This window comes from Lygodium microphyllum, chromosome 24 (genome assembly GCF_053477565.2).
Source record: "Lygodium microphyllum isolate KBCC chromosome 24, Lygodium_microphyllum_v1.1.10, whole genome shotgun sequence".
In the NCBI taxonomy this organism is placed as follows: Eukaryota; Viridiplantae; Streptophyta; class Polypodiopsida; order Schizaeales; family Lygodiaceae; genus Lygodium; species Lygodium microphyllum.
Genome location: NC_141158.1, coordinates 4121894 through 4137925, shown reverse-complemented (window position 1 = coordinate 4137925; position 16032 = coordinate 4121894). Strand labels below are relative to the sequence as shown.

The 16032-nt window shown below is 40.8% G+C and overlaps 1 protein-coding gene and 1 pseudogene across 2 annotated transcripts in view; one reads left to right on the top strand and one right to left on the bottom strand.

Moving 5' to 3' along the window:
• LOC148014806 (uncharacterized) overlaps nucleotides 1–9767 on the bottom strand; it is a 36410-nt pseudogene extending 26643 nt beyond the window's left edge.
• ING1 (RING/FYVE/PHD zinc finger superfamily protein) overlaps nucleotides 1–16032 on the top strand; it is a 104644-nt gene that overhangs the window by 70355 nt on the left and 18257 nt on the right. The window lies entirely within an intron of this gene.

The following is a 16032-nucleotide window of genomic DNA, read 5'->3' as shown; positions in this document are numbered from 1 at the left end:
TAGAGGGTTAATACAAGCAATAGCCTTTACTTTCTGCAATGTAACCAATAAAAATGTATTTGACAATCTATCTTGCAATTTATGTCTTTGTGGTTGTGGTGCAAATGCATATACCAAATAACCAAAGATGTGAATGTGTGAGACCATTGGCTTTTGGCCATTCCAAGCATCATAAGGTATACATTTAGCCAATGCTTTAATGGAGCTGCAATTTAGCACATATAATAACGTCAAGCCAAAACTTTGGGTGCAACTTATTGTATGAAAGCATACAACATGCCATCCCTGTCAAGGTGCAATTCTTTATTTCAGCCACACTATTTTGTTGAGGTGTGTAAGACATAGTATATTGATGTTTAATGCTCCTTTAAGCCAAAATAGAGTTAAACTCTTGTAACATGTATTCCCCTCCTCGATGTGTCCATAGAGCAATCAGCTTGCATCCACTATCTTTTTCAGCCAAGGCCAAGAAGGTTTTAAAGCATGCAAATACTCTTGATTACTACTTCAAAGAATATGCCTAACAATAATAGATCATATAATCAACAAGGTAACAAAATACTAGTATCCTTTGATGGATTTGACAAGTATCCTTCGATGGATTTGACATGCATGGTGTGAGAGTGCACAACGGAAAGAGGAAAGTGAGCATGGAGAGGAGGAGGAGAGAAAGAGAGAATGCAATATAGAGAAGGAACAATATGATTGCAATGGCTAAAGGTACAAGGTTGCAACAGTTAGCCCCAACATGTAGCTCATTGTGAGAAAGGCTCTAAACGCAAAAAGTATGAAACCAATCGTACGACAAAGCATAGACTGATAAACTTAGAACATAGTTAGGGTTAGGGTTAAGGTAACTCAGAGATAGTGAACACAATGAATAATAAAGTGAATGAATAATGAATATACAGTGCTCATGCAGCAAGCACACTATGTAGTGAATACTGCACCTCGAACTTTCGTATCTCTGGAATCAAGGCAGAGGTTATGAGCTGTACAGTGTGTCGTACTCCGAATAGATCTCGAATCGCACAATAAAGGTAATCTCTGAGTATTGAATATCAACAAACACAGCCAAGGAAGACTGGATTTGATGTAGACGGTAGTGTAGAAGAGAGAAAGACTAAAAACATAGAAACCTGAGGAGAGAAAAATTGGGTGATAGTTGTTAAATGCAAATGCAAATATTAGAGATGAGAGAATGTCAAGCGGTAGTTGGAAACTGTAAATGTAGCATTCAAAGGAAAGAGAAAATCCCAGCGACTCCAAACAACAAGTGGCAACAACATCCAGCAGTGGGTGACAGCTCTCAACAGTAGGCGACAGTTCCACAGACCTGGTGATAGCTGCATGCAGAAGGTTGGAATCAGGCGTTGAATGATGACAGGTGGCTGGTGGAAGTTCTAACTGCGATATCCTTTGTGAATGGGGTGTGGGCAATAGAGTTATGGTTCCTGAAACTTGCAAAAACGAGATCGAGGAAGAGTGGTGGGTTGCATACCTATTTATAGAAAGTTTGGGGCACCCAAATTAGGGTTTTGCATGTTGGACACAGTAACTCTCTAGGATCACGTTTCTTTTTAAAATAAAAGGTTTTCTTCATTAATTAATTATGTTTTGGGATTGTTTAAGTTAGGCTTATTCATTTTTAGCTGAACACCCCCTCTCAGGCCCAAAACAGAGCCATGAGAAATAAGCCCTTGATATATATTTTCTTTTTTCCCAAGGCGGTCCACCCCAAAGTAGCCATGGTATTGGGCAAAGGGTGCACATCGGCTGCCCAGTGACCTACCAAGACTATAGAGACGATGATTATCTTACCAAGGGAGCCTAAGTGATCACCCCAGAGAGGCCAAGGCATCGAACCAAGGGTGTGTGTTGGCTCCCCATGGGCCTGAAGACAAGTGTATACAAGGATCGAGACAGAGTACAACTGAGATATGTAGAGTGAGAGGAGTGAGTGCAGAGTTCAGAGTAGAGAGTGAGAAAGAGAGAGAGCACGACACTCAATGTGTGGGTACAATGACAAAGTATACCACTTTAGGTTTTCGATAATATATAAAGTACAAGTGTAAGGGTGCATGCACATGTGAACATTGTAAAAGGCATAATAAGCCTTTATTCCCAACAAGGCCTACCAAGTCTTGCAAAGGCGGATGCAATCAACAATGAACTTTTGATTTTTTTTTTGGTGATTGTTTTCTTTAATAAAAGGGATGTTGGTGGGATTTAGTTAAAAGATTTAGCATTAAGTGATGGTTTCAAATCAATATTCATCCCACCGAGTCATTGTGTCCCAAAGGACGGGAAAATAAGAATGGATAGCTCCACTACCTTCATACAATAAGCAAAACAATCCCACACATTACTAGAATAAGTGCCTAGGGATTCCTAAGTGTGTGTGTGTGTGCCAACCATATTGAGAGTATGTGAAGAGAAAGGCAAGGCGGGAAAGTAAGAAAGACAAGCAAAGCCAACATGCAAGCATAGGGAAAGAGTGTCTTCAGAGACTGCCATATGCAATGCCACGATTATGATGGGTCCTGAGTCGACCACTCCAAGGGTGACCGAAAAGGGATAAATGCGCACAGATGCATGTTTACATGTTTATGGTCGACCACTCCAAGGGTGACCGAAAATAGATAAATGCACACAGATGCATGTTTACATGAACAGAATGCCAATGCATAGGGTAATGCAAAGGAGAATGTAAATATTCATGCTCATGTAGAATGTGATGCAACGGTGCCAATTGGACAGTGCTCTAGCAGGGAAATTGTTCACTTGTCCAAGCACCCTTTTACAATCATGTCATCCTGACAGTGTAGATGAAGTGACAAATATCCATAATATACAATATATAATAAATGAATGTCTGAAAGTAAAAGCTGTAAACATCATCATTGTCACTATTAGGAGAAGGAAACCGCCCCCTCTCAAACTGAAAGGAGAAGTAAGAGGGAAGCATGCTCTCCCTGTCAATCCGAAGAAGTAGAGAAGGGTGTACCCAAGCTGATTTGTAGTAGAAGATATTGGAGAAAAGGTCGGTTGACCACCTTGGTCAAAATATCTACAAAGTTGTTGCTTGATGGCACAAACTCTAGGTGAATGGTGCCTAGCTCAACTTGCTCCTTGGTGAAATGGTTGTGAACGGCTACTTGTTGTGTCCGAGGGGAGATGATAGGATTGCCCACAAGGACAATGGCACTCTAGTTGTCGTAGTAGACAACTGTAGGCGATTGGCAAGGAAATTGAAGTGCAGCTAGTAAGTTTCTCAGATAGATGGCTTCTGTAGTACCATCGAAGAGAGCTCGATACTCGGCCTTGGCCGTGGAAGCTGCCATTGTCTCTTGCTTGTGGTTGGCCCAAGAGATGGGTGCCTTGTCCAAGGTGTAGAAGTAGCCTCCATGAGAACATCGAGTGTCAGGATCTCTCGCCTAGTCAGAATCAATGTATCCTTGTAAGCATAAACCATGTCCATAAGTAAGTTTAAAATTATAGGTATATCTTAAATATATTAACAGATGAAGACAAGCAGTCCAATGAGACATTCTAGGTGCATTAAAATACTGACTAAGCAAACTAATTGAGAATGCAAGATTTGGTCTAGTATAAATCAACCAAGTACAATAGAAAGATAGGTATGAGCATCAAAAAGCGGATCCGAGGTATCCTTGTGCGTATGGACAATGGGATCTAGAGGCGTGGTCACTGGCCATGTCTGATCAATTCAATACTGTTCCACTAGCTGTAGGGCATACTCCTGTTTCACTGGTCGTGTCTATCGTCTCGAAGGCAGTGCTAAGTTATCTTAATTTTTGCTAGAGCCGCAGAATTTGAGCTAGCAAGTAATATATCATCAACATAAAGTAGGATATAGCTGATCCCCACGCTAGTAGTGTGTACATATAGATTTGGATCATAGGGAGTAAAATGGTATCCATGAGTCGGTAAGAACTTGTCCATCCTATGGTACCAAGATCCCAGCGCTTGCTTCAGCCTATAAAGAGCTTTCCGCAAGCGAAATACCTTATCAGTCAGGTCAGCGGAAGAAAAGCCGGGAGGTTGCTCCACATAGATTTCCTCCTCTAAATAACCATTCAGAAAGGCACTTTTGATGTCCATCTGATAGATCGGCCAATCGTGGTGAGCGGTGAGCGCAACCAATAGACGAAAAGATGTTAGCTGAGTAGTAGGTGCGAAGGTTTGTTCATAGTCAATGCCGTGCTTTTGCTTGAAACCTTGTACTACAAGGTGAGCCTTGTATTTTTCTTAAGTACCATCAGGCTTTAGCTTGGTTCTTAAGATCCACTTTGTCTAGATGACCTTGTGACTAGGACGATGCACCGAGGTCCAAGTCTCATTCCGGTCAATATTTTCCAGTTCCTTTTTTCACGGCCTCACGCCATAGAGGACCCTGAAGAGCTTCTTGCCAATTGTTCGGCTCAGAATGTGCAATGTAATTAGCTATAAATAGTGATGTATATGAAGCATGAGGAGCAAGCCAAGCAGATATTCTAGGGCCCTCCATAATGAGATCTGGTGGATGGATCCTTGAATCTTGCATGGTTTGCTAGCAAGGTATTGGGTCTCACGGAGGAGGTTGTGAGCTGAAGTAACTGCAGGAAGGTCAAGAGTGAATAGTAGACCTGGCTTAGTAGGCATGATCTCAAAAGGATGTGAGCAAAGGGGAGGATAAAGAGTCCAATGCAGAGGACTGCATGATGTCCCTCTCATCAAAGACGACATCCCTCCTAACGATCACCGTGTTTGTTCGAGGATCAAATAAAGGGTAAGCTTTTGCTTTGGAAGATAGCCTACAAAAATCAGGAGATCTCCTCGAGGGGGTGAGCTTTCTATCTGTCATTAGGAGTGTGTATAAGCACGACTACCAAAAACTTTGAAGTGAAAAATAACAGGCTGAGAGCCAAAGAATGCCTTGTACGAAGTCTTTTTAGGGACTGCCGTTGTCGGGCATCGGTTGAGGATATACACTGAAGTGTTAACAACCTTGACCCAAAGGTGCTCAAGGAGCCTTGCTGTGAATAGCATAGAGCGTGCCATATTTAGGACAGTCCGGTTTCTAAGCTCTATGACTTCATTTTGTGCAAGGGAGTCGGTAGAGATGAGCTGACGTGCAATGCTCTTCTCTTGTAGAAACTCAGAAAAATCGTGGGAGGTAAACTCGCCACCAGAATCACTCCTCATAGTACCCACACGAAGACCAGTCTGGTTATGAACTAGCAGCACCCAAATACTGAAATAAGTAAAGACTTGTGCTTGAGGAAGTACACATGCATGTATCTAGAGAAATCATCCACTATCGAAATTCCTTGTCTCCGGATCCCGCACAAGAGGCCGACGTGACTCGAGATGGGATCTCGAGGCCCGTGTACTAGTCTACGGGCGAAACTTGGAGCAGCAATCCTGTTGATTGCTGGGTTAGCCTTCGGGCATGATACTTGATGTATTCCAGGACTATGATAAATAAAGATCAGATATTTGAAAAAGGAGCTTGCTTGACATTGTTTTTGTGTAAGTGCCTAAGTTACGTGAAGGAACCTGTGTTTAAATTGATTAATTAAGGAAGCTGCTTTTGTATGTCAAACATAATGCCATTTAAGGCGGTAGTAAATGTGGGGTCACAAAGATCAACATGAATGAGCCTAAGGGGTTCAGCATGACAAATAGCCCATTCTTCTTCCTAATAGAACTAGAGTAGCCAGTCACCATGCACAGAGTAACTTAGTTGTGCAAGCACTTGTAGCTACTGTATACAACGAAGAACTTGTTTCTTTACATGATGCTCTACAAAACAAACATTGGATAGTAGTTGTCCTTCACATTGCGGTGATTACTTCGATAGCCCACTACTTGAAGGATTGCGTTTTGCCCCCTTCACTGTGCAGATTTTCCACAGGTGCCGTCGTCTAATTTAGACATGGCAGTGTAGTTATCTTTTGAGCTTCGGTTTTGCTGTATCAGCTTTTCTTCTCATAGCATGATTCAATGTGTAACCAGCCTTCCTTCCATGGATGAGCAATAATTTCTTGATTACAACTTAGTTACAGTAGTAACATTTGTTACAAAATTGAGAAATGCAAATTAACTTACAACCTTGGACAATGAACATACCTTGGTGGCCCTAAAATTGATGTTCCTTTTGGTATTTCTTTAACTTAATTGAAGAGGAAGTTGATGTACAATGGGATTTTTCCAATCCCTTTTGGTATTCCAACTCTCCTTGCTGTCCAAACTAACTAGCAAGTCTTCAATTTGATTTGCCCCTTGATTTGAGTAGTCAATTAACGTTCATTTACCTTGATGGAGAGAATGGCTCAAATTGCTAGAAAATGCTGAGATAACTTGAGAGACAGCGGCGGGATGAGAGAGAATGCTATAGAGAGTGGAATTTCAGAGTTTCATCATGAGAAACATTGAAAAACTGCTGTTGCGTTGCTCAAATAGCCATGGATGCTGTCACGTACAACTTAGGACCACCAGAAAGATTGCTGTCCCCTCCTGTATGTTGTCATCTGCACAAGGACCTTGGGCTGCTGTCACTTGCTCTTGGAGGGCTCCAAACTATTGTCACATGTTGTAGGACTGATCCATCGTGGTTGCAAATCACATGAGCAGCTTTTCCTTGCTCTCTAATAGTCTCCTTTCCTCTCACAATGGTTGGAATAGACTCCACCAGCCCCTAAAAACGTTTTTTTCACTTGCATGGGCAAGTTTTTACCAAGTGGCAGCCTTCTAAAATGTTTTTTTCAACATTATCCATAATTAAATATTATTTTCCAGTCTTTAAATACTGAAAATTAATCTAATAATTATTTTGATGCCCAAAAAAAAAAACTGATTGGCCAATAATTAATTGGCTAGGCAACTTCCATTCTGGAGTGTCTCTGCATTCTCTTTGACCATCAGATTGGCGTTAGGTACCATTAAACACCACTTCTCTAATGTCACCAATTGACACTTATGGCCAAATGAATGACCCAGGCGAACAACTGACACCCGATACCCCAAATGAATGACCCAGGCGAACAACTGACACCAGATACCCCTAAGAACTTGTGCAACATAAATTATAGTAATTTTTGCCTTTGATGTTTCATGATTTCCTCGGATCCGGGGCTCATAAATTTACTCTAAGCCCACTTACACCTCACATGTGTAACATTTACTTAATCATGTGATTAAAAATCAATCCACATGTTAAGTGAGGTTTCAAAATTACACGTTCTTTTGAGACAGCGCATTAGCACCCTGTTCTTGTGTTTTTGAGTTTCTCTTCTCTCTCAGTGTTTGCTGTACATACTCTGTGTTACTCCTCGCAAACCCTACTGTCTCTCTACATCGTCGCTTATTTTGACATGATATCAGAGCATACCTATTATTTTGACATGGTATCAAAGTATAATTGTTATTTCTATAGTGACTACTCCCCAAAGCTCTCTTTACTTGCGGATACCTCTGTTGCCTATCATTCAACACTGCCCATCCAATACCTATAGAGCTCATATCCACAGTGAGAATGATAGGCCTTCCCACTAAATAATCAGCTTTTTTCAGTGTCGATGTAGAATTCAACTTCTTCAACTTCCGAATAGCTTTTGTATGTTGCCTTTCCCAATAAAACTTTTGCCCCTTAATAGTTGATAAAGGCTTTCAGTCACGTGCAAAATGAGGGATCCAAATCAGAGTAAGATGTACTTCCTTAAGTTGAGCCAAAACCTTCTCACAATCATGTATATGAGCAGCCACAAATAACCTACATCCCTTCTCATCTATCTCCTCATTCTTCTCATGTACTTCACATCCTTTAATGGGGACATCATGAAGGAAAGGCATAGTCTATTGCGGGATGTACTCCCTCAAAACCTCATGCATAGCGTTCATCATGTGAGCAATTGAGTGAGTCGCTTTCTGTGGAAGCGTACACGTGCGTACCAAGCCAAGTGGTGTCTTCATAGTTCTGATATCTCGACTTTCTAATGGAAGCTGAAATTGATCATATCCGGAGTACAAATTGCCCACAGAGTAAACAGCCTTGACAACAAAGGCTCTTGCAAACTCTTCAATGATAGGACTTGCACCCACATTCTTGATCGTGACCTTGTTGACTGACTACATATCCTATATGAACTGCAATGTCCCATTTTTCTTCGAAACAGTAAACTAGTGATTTGAATATGGAGCTAAAGATGGCTCCAATATCCGCATCTTGATCTTCTCATTCAAGAGTTCCAGCAGCTTAGGCAAATATGCCCGAGGCACTAGAATAGGCTTTATGTCCCATGGAAGATGTAGCATTGTGAAGATAACCATTAGAGCAACCACGCTCGGGTCGATGCAGCCAATCTCATTAGGCTAAAATGCAAAAGCTTTACCATGCTTCGCGAGCATTGGCAGAAAAAAAGCCCTCCCTGCTAGCAAGAGAAATCCATCACCACCAACTTTTAGCTCTTTCAAGCTAGCTGCTGTAATTTGTATGGCCTACACCCTTTGGATCTTGTAGGCTTGGCTGTTTTGACACTTTTTCAGTCAGCCCATCACTTTTTGGAGCCTAAGGCAAAGCCATAGGCTTCACCTTTTTGTCAACAGTTTTGTGTTTTGTTTCTACCAACGCTTCAGCCCTGTTTTGTAGCTCATCACACTCCTTTTCAGCAAAATCTTTGATAATGTCAAGCATATCCAAAGAACATACATGAATAACCTGATTTTCAGCCTTGTTTTCAGCATTAATAGCTGCTGTAATTTCAGCAAGTGTATCAGTAGCATTTAGCTCTGTAAACAGTCCTGAAACACATTTATTTGCAGCCAAAATACCATGTTTCTTCATCTCTTTTTCAGCCTGATATACGTAACTCTTTTTAGCCTTGCACATGGCCGAAATACTCTTCAATCGGCCTACAGTGCTTGCTGTCTAACCCTGCAAGCCAGCCACAAAGACAAACTCCCCTTTTCTTGGAGGCAAAAACATCTTCCTGGCAACACTGCCATAGCCCTCATTTACAACAGTGCTGTCTAAAAACCCTTGAATTCACGAGCAGTATTCTCTCAGCATATCTTGATTGCGGGGATGGTTAACACATATATTCAAGAGTTGAACTGCCTTTTTGCCATCCCTACTTTGCACATGGGCATACAAAGTCCCGAAATAATTGGGTAATTGCATGACTCTTGCACAAAGGAGTGATAAGCTTCTCTAACATCTCTGATAGTCATTGACACACTTGGACATGCTGCATAGAGTTCTCCGGATGAGTTGCTTGTTGCTTGCATACGCCATCTTGGATCTACATCAATAGGCCATTCTCCATTTTCATAAAGACTGCGTGCCATGATGATGCATGGCGTCCACCATGACATTTTCAAAATTCAGCCATAACCTCACCTTTAGCATTTCCAAACAGTCCATTTTCAGCATCAACCTGTTTCATAACAACAATTGATGCATCCACATATTCTAACCAAATGCTTTGTGCTTCCATACTCTCATCAACCTGCAAGTGTGCTTGAGTGGGCTCTCCCACAAATTGCCTCTTTCTTTTGATTATATCAATAATCTCATTATGGAACTCACGCTTAGCAATGCAAAGAACTTGACCAAGTGTGAATTTAACCCTACTGCCAAGTATATGCTCTTCAAGCACCTTTTTGATGTCTGTAGTAGTTTCACTATTTGACTGCAGCTTGTAGCTAGATTGCTTGCCTCTCCTCTTTCCTTCTTGCTTCTTCTCTTGCGATGCATCTTCCATGTCATGCTCTAGAATGGCCTTTTCAGTGTCCCACTGCTGCTCGACTTTGCTTCGTGTTATATGTTTGGAAGGTCATGTTGTTAAAGGTCTTGCAGCCTCTTGATCTCTTCTTCTCTTCTCTTCCACAATAATATCCATATTATTTACCTCAATCAAGTATGCAATTGTTGTAAATGAATTGAGTGGCTCATTCCATCCAGTCGTGCCCTGTATAGACTGACTATCATTTGTCAAATCAGCCCTTGTTGTTTTGCCTTCTCCACAGTGTAAAGCTTGCAACCATTTGTGAAATCAGCCCTTGTTGTTTTGCCTTCTCCACACAGTGTAAAGCCTGCAACCATACTGTTGATTTTGCTTCAGCTTTACATACATTGAGCATTCCATCAACCCTTTTAATTTTCATCCCATAAGTGGCTACATCCACAGTTGCAAATGCTGTCCTAGCTGCTAGTTCCTCCAATCTCTTCCGCATGCCTCCTTTCCCAAAGTTGGGCTCAAGAGGGAGCCCTGTTTCTGTTGCATGTATTTTCCGGTCTTTCCAAAATACCAATTTATTGGCCTATGCCTCCCAATAAGCCATGCATTTTTGCTTTCCATGCTGCAAGCTATCACACCAAATATATCCTCTCTTAAACCCCTCTCTGTTAGGCCTTTGGGCTGCTGTTCGCCCCTTCTCTTCCACTTTTATATCTAATTTTTCAACCTTCGAGCTGATTTCCATCAAATTCAAGCGAAGATCTCGCTTGCCTTTGATCAATTCATCCATAACATCCCCTATTAAGGCCGGGGACCAGTAGGCATTACTGATTGTTTAGCCAAAGGCATAGTTGGCTTAGCTGCAATTTCAGCCCCCTTAATAGGAACTATAGGCATAGAGCATGTATCAAGCCTTGATCTTATCCATTTCCGCCTCACAAGCATATCGACAACCTCTCTAACATCAGCCTAGTGTTTGAAGATGCATCTTCGAGCCTGTGAATCAGCTTCTCCTACAATATAGGATTTGCAACTTTTAAAAACATCTCAATCTTTTGACTTTCAATGACTATTGATCATCAGCGTCTAATTGAGCATAGCGGCTCTCAAATTTATGCAATAAGGCTGTGGTTGCAAGCCCCTTGTGAGGCTTTCCAATCCAATCTTGAGAAGTCTTCTTGGTAAGGAATCTTGAGTCCTCAAGGAAAATTCTTCCATGAGAGCCTTCATAAATGTTGTCCAATTTCCATCTCAACGATACAAACCATCAATGCGTTCCTACAATGCATGCACAACCAAACGGGCAAAATACTAACTCCATGCATATTACAAAACCCCATAAATAGCATCTTTTCAACATACAGCCGTATAAAAGCTAATACATTTTGACCATTGAACTGTTTCATCTCTTGTTCCACAGCTTGTAAAGCATTAACGGCTGCAGTTTCCATTTTATTTGAATCTTGCCTTCTTTGTTGTTGTTGTTGCAATTGTAACTCTTGTTGTTGCTTCTATTGCTATGCCTACAATAGCAGTACAACCTGCTGCAATACATCACCACTGGAACCTGATGAGTCCCCCATATCCACATTGCTTCTACTGACCTTCACGTTGGGTTCACCAATGTTGGAGCATGTTTAGTGGAAGGTCAACCGTCGGGGTACGAGAGAGAAGGGTGTGTAGGGATTCAGAGATAGGAACAAATGAAGGAAGAGTTTTGGAAGAAAAGAAGATTTAGATGAGGCCAGTAGAGGTGAATCCTGTCATTTTAGTTCATAGAGCTCAACAAAGCATACATCTTGACATGTAATACATCAAGATAGATACATTCATGAAGGTGGGATGATAGCCCAAGACACACTGAGGCGATAGCTCAGCTCATACACAATTACATATCATGATCTGTGTTGATTCAATCCATATGCTGCTATAGGTATTCAACTCAACTCCTCATGTAGACATTAAACTAATAGTGGTAGATGACAAAGATCATCCATCGTAACTAAGACAAGCAATTGGTGAACCAAAAGCACGTGCCAAATCCCTGCCAAGGATGCCAAAGCACATCAACTTTATTAACAGTCAAAACAGCCCACAAATGGAGCTTGAAGCTTGTAGACCAATCCACCAATGATTAAGGGTCAATCTTCCATTGTTAGAGGCTATGTATCCAGCAGATGATGACATAGTTGGTTCAAAGAGAGAAGAGGATAAATCAAAAGTTTGTCTTCAGCCCTGTATGCTCTATTGTTGGCTGTCAAAACAGTCCCAAATCAGTCCACAAATGGTACTTATGACACTTAGCACTCTCCTTCCATGAGCAAAGATGAATCTTCTATAGGTAAAGTCCAAGATGCAAGCATAAGAAGCTATGGATAGCGCAGAGAGAGAAGAGAACAAATCTAAGTATTCAGCCCTAAAAACCCTGTTCTAACATCGAGAATACAGCAGCACACTCTCTCCAAGGGAGCCCCTTTGCATGAATAAAAATTCATTTTTCCTTGCTTCAATGGTTGAGAGCTTCCTCCTCACTTGCCACTTGAGTTGCATGGCACCCATGAACTCTCCTCCATCCCTTTTTTCTCCACGATTGGGATAGCACCATGGCGCCTATCACAAGAGGCCAAAAATTGCGTTGAAGATCTTGGCCATACTCCACGATTCCTTGTCTACCACTTAACTCTCTAGTGAGTAACTTGAGTGACTATGAATGGGAAGAATTTGGCCTTGTATCATGCAAACAAAGGATTGCCAGGACTTTGGGGCATCATGATCACATTCCAACACCGTCCACCAAGTTTGCACTAGGCTAGTCAAATGTAAAGGTCCAAACTTAAGCTTTTTTTTTCTTTATACTTATTCGAATAAACTTATGGAGAAGATCAGGAACATAGTAAATTTGATACTTCTTTTCAAGTTGAGATAATGACTTAGTCTTCTTCTTCTTATACCTTCGTCCATGACTAGATCTTGAGGTTGAAGACAATGAAGTGGTTGATGGGGATGAAGATAGAGACAAGGGTGAAGAATGTCGATGCCTCTATCGATGATGAAGTTTTCCATGAGAAGGGTGCCACTCTTTGTCCTTTGATGGGGTCCATGAGAAAAAGCATAAGATGAATTTTGAAGAAGAGGATGGGCTTCAATGTGACCTCTTTCTTTGTCTTGAAGTAGATTGAGACCTTTCAAGTTACTCTTGTTCCATTATGCCTTTAGGAAGCAGTTGGGCTTCTTGATCGGCTTTTTTCATCGGTATGACTTTGTCTTCTTGAAGCAGATGGGCTGGGCGCCAGTAGCATTGGTCACAATGGTTATGAAGTGACTTAATGCGAATGCACTAAGGGAACTTCGAGGTCAGGGCAACTCAATCCTATAAATAAGACTCAGGGCCCTATTGTGCACATTTATTGTGTGATCACCACTCTTAGACTCTTGGCCCGTTGGCCGACGCATCCGTATTTTGGGATGGTGTGGGTTGGTAGTATGGGATGCCAACCCTTGGGATGCAGTCGTGACTTGGAGTATTGCTATTGGATCCTAGGGGAATATTTCATTGATATCAGAGCGTTAACTTGCAATTGGACGCGAGATTCGATGGCGTGCACAAAACTACATTTGCTTATGGAACTGTGATGGTTTGTGCCTAATAGGTACATCCCTTTTTTATTAAGGGTAGTATGTGATACTATTGGCAGGAGGGGCATATATGGGAGGCATGTGTTGTGGGTGGTGGGTATGAGAGCAAGGTATGCTTTTTGTTTTGTACCCGTGCTTGGGTTTTGTGTTGGGGTGATGCTTGTGCACAAGAGTTTTTTTGTTGTTCTGATAGTTGGAGTTTGGAGAGTTGCCACTCTAGGGCTATGGTAGACCATCATTGGAGATTGAAACCTTGTAGCCCGAATGAGCATTAGAGAATTTTCATTGACAGTAACTTAATCTATAATATTAATATTAGCATTGGTTTTAATGTTAGTTTCACATTAAATGCTATTATTGTTTTCACATTTAATGTTTATGTTAATGCAACCAATAATTTTAATGTTTACACTATCATTAATGTTTATGTTAATGCTGCCATTAATTTTAATGTTTACGCTATCATTAATGTTAATGTTAACCTTATTGTCAATGTGGGCTTTGGGTGTTAGAAAGAGAGAAACACTAAGAATGAGACAGGGAGTGTGAATTTTGGATAAGAAGGCATGAGAGAAGATGTTGTTTGGCTTGCATAAATTTTTGCAGGTGTCGAGAGAGAAGAGATAGCACATGATGATCAATCATCATTGGTGCTGGACGAGTAGGGAGAGAGTGAGAGGAGCTAATGGATACTTGCTTGGTAGAGGTGGTGTAAATTGTACGTGATGGGGAGGTAGAGATGGCCGTTCCGAGGTAGATGGGATAAATGGGATGTTCTTGTGACTTAATGGCCATTAGTTTGGCCGTTTTGATCAAATGGCATTATCTTAACCACTCCATCTGGGAGTCGGTTGGAGGGGGGAGGGGGAGGGGAACAAGAAATGACTATTTTTTAAAGTACATGTATATCATTTCCTAAATAAGATGCATATGTGTTTTGATACGTTAAAATCCAACTCTTTGTCTTCTTAATCATTTGACTCTTTCTAGACTTTAAACTACTCTTGGTTTAAAGACAAAAGCGAGGCCTTTAAGTTGCCTTCCTACCCCAACAAAACTCAAAAAGAAAAAGAATCTAGTTTTGCATTTAAAGCAAATCGTTTTTGCTTTTCTTGCTCTTCTTTCTCGCATCTTTTGAGCTCCAAAAAATCATCACTCTTTATTTTTCCAAAACCTCTCTTCTTTATAAAGTCATACCTTCTCACGGGTTATCTCCCTTTGATGTATCCGTTTCCATAGAACCTCAGTACATAGAGGATGTTCGGCTAGCTTCTCTTGAATCCGAACATAGTTACAAGTAGCATCGTGAAGCCTTTGCTTTCTTCAAGTTCGAAGGAGATTCGTCCATTGTGGCAATTCTCTAAGTTCAAGTTAAAGAAATGCAACATGAATTAGTCAAGTTGCATACTCTTCATTTTTCGTTTGTGTCCGTAGCCACGAGGACGTTGTCTCTTAAATTCTAGTCCAATCTTTAAAGGGGAGAGGAGGGAATGTGATGAGACAAACATTGATTCATGGCTAGCCAAATGGACAGCATATTTTGATTTGTATCAGTTCAATGATATCCAGTGCATCGGATAGATACAAATCATGTTGCAGGGGAAGGTGTATACTTGGTGGGTGGGATTACATTCTAAGCAGGTGATTTGGATTGATTTTCAATCTGTTTTTTGGAAATGTTTTGTGACTGATGATTGGATCGAAAAATTTCAAAAATTATTTGAGCTTGATGTGGGGAAGAAGAGCTTGGATGCATATTCTCAAGAATTTAAAGATATATTGCATAAAACAAAGGCCTTGGAGGATTCTCAAGTATTGCTCTACATGTGATACCTTTTGGATTGCCATCGGGCTACTAGAATGAGGTGCTTCACAATCCTCTTCACTCGCTTGAGGATGTCTACAAGTATGCTAAGAATTTTGATGATACTTTGGCTCCAAGTAGGAGCAACTAGTTGATTGGGGGTTCTCATTAAGCTACCTGAATCTTTAAGTCGTAGTAGCAACTTGTCAGTCGACTTCAGAGTTACATTAAAAAAAGAATGTAAGCGTAAGGTCATTCATGGGGTGAGGATCACTTGAAGGGCTTTTGTTTCGCCTACCGTTAGACAAGTCATTTTTGTAGTGATTGTGAGTGTCCCTAGAATAAAAAGGTGAAGTCTACTTCCAAGATTTTGATAAATACTGTTGAGGCTTCAGGTACTTCATATGAAATTTTATTTGAAGAATATTTTGTTAGTGCTAGCAATAGCAACAATAGTTCCTTAGTAAAATTGTTTTTGGCATGCATGATCTTTTAAAGATCACTAGGCCTGTAAATGGCCAAGACAGTACAATTTTATTTGATAATGGTTTTACTCATAATTTTATTTCTTCTTGCTTGATATAGAGAATGTGATTCCACATAGTACTTAAACTGATTAAGTTTATTATGCTTGATATGTGGAAGGCCTTATGGTGGTCTGTTGAGATTAGGTGGTGCCAAACTTGGATCTTTTGATTCAACAATACCATCAGATTATGGATTTTCCACTTATGAGCCTTGACTATGTGGGTGCCATTCTTGGCATGCTATGGATCATTGAAAAATATTTCTCCTTGTATATTAACTATAAAAATCATGTAGTTTTTTGTGAGCTTAATGGTTATTTTC